Source organism: Melitaea cinxia, chromosome 17, assembly GCF_905220565.1.
Source record: "Melitaea cinxia chromosome 17, ilMelCinx1.1, whole genome shotgun sequence".
Taxonomy (NCBI): Eukaryota; Metazoa; Arthropoda; class Insecta; order Lepidoptera; family Nymphalidae; genus Melitaea; species Melitaea cinxia.
Genome location: NC_059410.1, coordinates 5,015,616 through 5,021,467, shown reverse-complemented (window position 1 = coordinate 5,021,467; position 5,852 = coordinate 5,015,616).

Here is a 5,852-nt window from a genome sequence, read left to right as displayed (position 1 = left end):
GGAAACGAAATACGCCTACTTCGGGATACTGAGATATTGCTTAAGCCGCATGAATGAATAAATCGATAACTTAAAGAACTGTTTTTTTTTAGCAGATTATTTTATTGGATAATATAATTGTGTAAAAAATAAGTAATATAGCAAGTTATATAGCATATTTGGATTAAAATAATAATGAATTAATCAATTAACGTTTTAAATTAATTAATGATTAAGTGCTCAGATATCAAAAATATCATTCATATCTATAAAAATTTCAACAGCGACTAAATATAATTTTGTAATAGTATCCGCTTGTGAATACAATAAAAAAACCAACGTTCACGCAACATACACGTACGTGAACACACATTCGTTAAAGCGTGGTATCGTAAAACCAGTTTATAATGAGTAGACCTCAGTATTTAATTAATTAAACGATAATACGAAACAAAATGAATATGTAATTGCTTGATATAAATGTTTGCAGTTAAATCATCAATTTTGATTTCACAGCTATTCAACATTTATCGAATATTTTTATAACAGTCCATTACCTTTAAAAAAGCCATCAAGTAAATTGCATCTAAAAAGTCAATTTAGCCGCAAGCTAATATGCAATGCTAGCGATAATGGATGTTGGTTGATTATCTCACGTTCTCATAATAACGTTACTTACTATCGACAACGAATAGACAATAATGAGCGCGGCGAGGAACACGGTATTTATAGCTATACAAACTATATCATAACAAAAAAATAAACAAAATTAATTAACTTTCAATGCTCGGTACTATTTCCGTCTGATTGTGCGGCTTTAATGGTTATGCGACTATAAATACTTGATGCTATTTCCATTATAATCTGTTCAGACTGTCACCGGCAAAATTGTGCCGTGGGCGGTTAAACGGAGCAATAATGAGGCAGGGTTACGGGTTTACGTTACATTATAGTATTAAATAGTTTCGACGATAACCGATATCACGTTTATTAAACTTTCTGTATATCGTGCTAATTGTTTTATAATCAACGAATCGCTAATATACTCGAAAGGAAACAAATGGGCGTGAAATTTTTACGTTCAATTGTTTTCCGTTGAATTGATAGATCACGTTCGATGTATTACATAAATATTATTATATTTAATTTGTTATAAAAAAACAAAGAAAATAGCCTGAGTTGGGACAAAAATGTTAAAGATTATACATAATATAATGTATGTGTATATTTTTTGTTATCAAAACAAAACTCGAGAAAGTGTGTAGGTGACAACTAATTAATGGTTTCAATAAGGTTAGTCCACACATTAGTTACTAAACTTGCCCAGTTTAGTTAATACGCTATAATTTCGAGTAAAATTATGAACTAATAGAAATTTTAAGACTGCCATTTTTAGGTGTTGTTATCCAAATGGTAATTCCATAAATGGTTAGGTCCATATTTGGGTATTTCACAATATTATTCAATCTATCGGAGATGATTTGTCATTAATCGGAAAAAACGTAAACGCTAAACGTAGTACGGATTGCTATTGATTTCTCAATTTTCGGCTAGTGGCAACCCTTAACAGTCTGTTTCTGACATTCTTCATATAAAAATTTGTAGCTTCTTTTTCTCATGTAATATTGTGTTATACGTTTTATTTTCCACAAATAAATGTTTAGAATAAACTAGACAGAGGTTTTGACGGTTTTATTTCTTAGTGATAAATGTGGACGATAAATTTATTCAAAAGGATACTAAGCCTTTAAGAAACAGACTATTCGTCGAATCACAATCATTTTATGTTTACTATTATGTAGATATCTATATACTAATATTATAAAGCTTAAGAGTTTGTTCCTTGTCTGAACGCGCTAATCTCATAAACCAACTACTGGTTGAAATTGTAAAGCGTTTTGAAGTAAATTTTCTTTACGCACGCCTGACTTGGTTAGTAAGCTGGTGAATGCGTGACGAGAACGTTACATAAAGTGTGATCTGACGAGACGAACGGAAGTTGAGAGGGAGATATAAGTTAGATGGTGCTAAAGAAGTTTTACTTCAGTCGTATGGTCTAAAGGACACTCGTTTTTTCGTGAAGGTTAGTAAGCTGGTGAATGCATGACGAGAGCGTTACATAAAGTGTGATCTGACGGGACGAACGGAAGTTGAGAGGGAGATATATGTTAGATAGAGCTAAAGAAGTTTTACTTCAGTCGTATGGTCTAAAGGACACTCGTTTTTTCGTGGTTTTATGCTTTAATATATTAGTAGATTTTTATTTAAAAAAAAAAAACTCAAATTAACGCGGGCGGAACCGCGAGGCACAGCTAGTAGCAAATACAGTTTGTATAACATTCAATTTACCTAACAATGAGGTCCGTCTAACTTCTCCTTTGAACTTTGTGTACAGCTACTCGCCTAATTTTTTTAAATGTCACAGACAAATCTGTACTTTTCATAATATTACTAGAATTAATTATTAGGTAAAATAATTAACAACTATACTTGCTTTAAAAAGTAATAAAAAAAATAGTCACATAACTATATTTAACTAAAATAGCCTTAGTTTCAAAATATAAACTTTATGTGAAAATCTCTATTGAACATAATTTCATACTGTCTAATATACGGAAAAACTTCAGAAATTACACTTAGCTAAACTTCATTTCAAAACTTTAATGTACTAAGTAATATAATGTTTTATTAAAAATAAATATAAGTTTATAACTTCAACAATGTGATTCAATATCATCTTTCTGAAGTATTCCGAATTCATAACTTCGACGGCATAGTTGGAGCGATCACTCGGTGTCACCGTTTCGCTACGATGCAGTTGAGAGCAATTTAAATTTTATTATATTTTAGTAGTACATAAATCATAATAATATACTTTTGTGAATTTATTTATACTTCTATTTACTTTTTTTATATTATACTTCTACTAGCTGACCCCGCAAACGTTCTTTTGCCATACATTTTATTAACCCCCTTAATCCACCCCCGCCTTATAACTTAGCGATATGAAAAATAAATGTTGGCCGATTCGCAGATCTATCCGATATACGCCAACATTTCATAAAAATCGGTTCAGCCGTTTCGGAGGAGTGTTGTAACTAACATTATGACAAGAGAATTTTATATATATGAGATGAACTTGTATATATCAGTAGCCCTTTCGTTCACTTACGATGTAAGAACAAAATACTGTGGTTCGATTTAATTCTAAACTACAATCAGACTTCGCAAAAGTTTTGATTGTAGTATATTAAACAAAACTTACTAATCTATTATTAATAATTATAAGTGGATAAGTTTGGACAGATAATTGTTACTCAATAACGCAAGAATGGCATGAACGGGTCTGGTTGAAACTTGGATCGAAATACATAGATACTTTTAATCCCAAAACTTCTAAAGGACAGGAACTTACGTGAGTGAAGCCGCAAGGCGCATCTAGTATTCTAATAATTTATTAGAACAGTAAATGACATGTTTTAATGTAGAAGTTTACTTTTAAAAATTATTGATAAAAAGATAAAGGCATATAAAGACAATGAGCCCATTACAAAGCAGTGTGGAATTAAAACACTGATTTCCTTTAGTAAAAAGCTGATTCTACTTGCATTCTATAATTATATTGAAAACATTTTAATTGAATAACCATTGGGTTCATAACGGCTCTTTTCAATAGAACATACATTCTAAATCAAAAATAGCTTCACATAAAACTAAAGCAACAAGTCTATGACATATGATAAGTGACTATTCAATCTGTTTAATAGGTTGAAACGATAGCCTGCTTATTAGTTATATTTGTATATCAAGAGGGTAAGTAAAGGTTAAATCGATTTATAAATAGAGTTAGATTTTTTCAAGTATTTATCTAAGAAACTCACTTTAATTTTATATAAGTATAGACGTTAAGACAAAATATAAAATAAGATATCAATTAAAATAATATATTTAAAAAAAATCTTTGTGCTGTTACCTACTCAATAATTACAGAAGATCAATAGATTCAAAATAAAATTGTTCATGGCTCGTACAATATAAATCGTAAACAAAGCTACATCGTAAGACTTTCCTTACACTTTGTTTTCGTTATCCATTTTGTACATAATTATAAGCAATTAGTAAGAGTTTAATGTTTGAGTTACGTTGAAGATATTTGTACGGAAAAAGTGAAAGCGGGTGCCTTCTACCTACAAGTACAACAGTTGGGTGGCGATGTCTCTAAACTCTTGATAGATGGTTATTATAATGAAATGGTGACAAATCACCCGTAATTCGATGTTCGTTAATAAATCATAATAGATGTCAGTCACAGCACTAATCTGTCGACAGTTATATGTGCCGCTCATATTTCATTGTTTTTTTTTTTTTATCTTACATTCTGCTGCGTATTCACGTAGGCGTAATGGGATAAAAAATATAAAACGCGTTCGCAAATTTTTAGATGACTAAGGTATTATAAATTTTATGAACACACAAAAACCTAATAGCTGATACCGGACTAACGTTAATGGGCTATCTTCCGCGTTTTAGATTTTCGACGACGTAGTAGTACCGTGTATGGATACTTCAGACTCTCTACTTTCTTCTTCTTCTTCTTCTTTAATTTATGGCATGTCAGCGTCGCAACTGTCCGTTATGCAACACTCTGCCAGTGTCAAGTAGTTCGATGATGTAGTAGTACCGTGTAGGCAATTGACAAACACTCTTTGTTAAAATATTCAAAATAATTGTGTTTGCTTGCAAACGAAAAAAAAACCGACTTCAATTACATCGACGAGTAATACAACGTAGATCGACGAAAAAATAGTCAAGTAACTACGCGTTATCAAAGATTACTCAAAAAGTAGTTATCAGATCTCAATAAAATTTATATGTAACCAAATGACAAACATCAGCTTTCGATTAAATTAAAAATTATAAAACTCGGTACAACCAGTAAAAAGTTATTGCGGATTTTCAAGAGTTTCCCTCGATTTATCTGGGATCCTATCATCAGATCCTGCTTTCCTTATCATGGTACTAAACTAGGGATATCTTCTTTCCAACAAAAAAAAGAATGATCAAAATCGGTACATCCAATAGAAAGTTATGCGGTATAATAACAACGTAGGTCGACGAAAAAAGCGTCAAATAAAAACGCATTATTAGATATAACTCGAAAAGTAGTTGTTAGATCTCAAATAAATTTAAATGGGACCAATTGGCACACACCACCTTTCGATTAAAACAAAATCGGTCCACCCGGTCAAAAGTTCTGATGTAACATACATAAAAAAAATACAGTCGAATTGAGAACCTCCTCCTTTTATGGAAGTCGGTTAACAAAATAACAAAAACTGTGGAAAACGTAACAAACACTAACATGTATTTTTTTTCAAAGGTTACCTTCTAAATACCAACCGATGTAATAAAGCAGTCTATAGAAATAATTTAATACATTTTTGATTTTTTAATGGGTGTGGTTCACTTTTTTTAAGCAAGCATCTAGTTGTAAAATTTTGACAGTAAAACAAAAGAAGATAAACATAAAAATACAATAGTAATAAAATAATAAAAATACAAAGAGCTCTTCATCATCCTCGTCGGTTATTTAATTAACATTTCCGTTTTGGATAACGATTAAATTGAAGTACATTGAGTAATTGGCATGCCGCGAGTTGTAATTACTTTTTTTATTCATACATTTTTCACTTATCAGAAGCTCAAGGTTGCGTATAAAATATACCTCTCGATACTAATTAATTTTTAAAAATGAAACGTATAGAAATAATAATTTGGCGTCTTATTTCAAAATATTGAATATTTAAATTTGATCAGCCTTCAGGAGAATCGCCATCGTGTAAAACAAAGGTTTCCTTGTGAATGTTGTTATA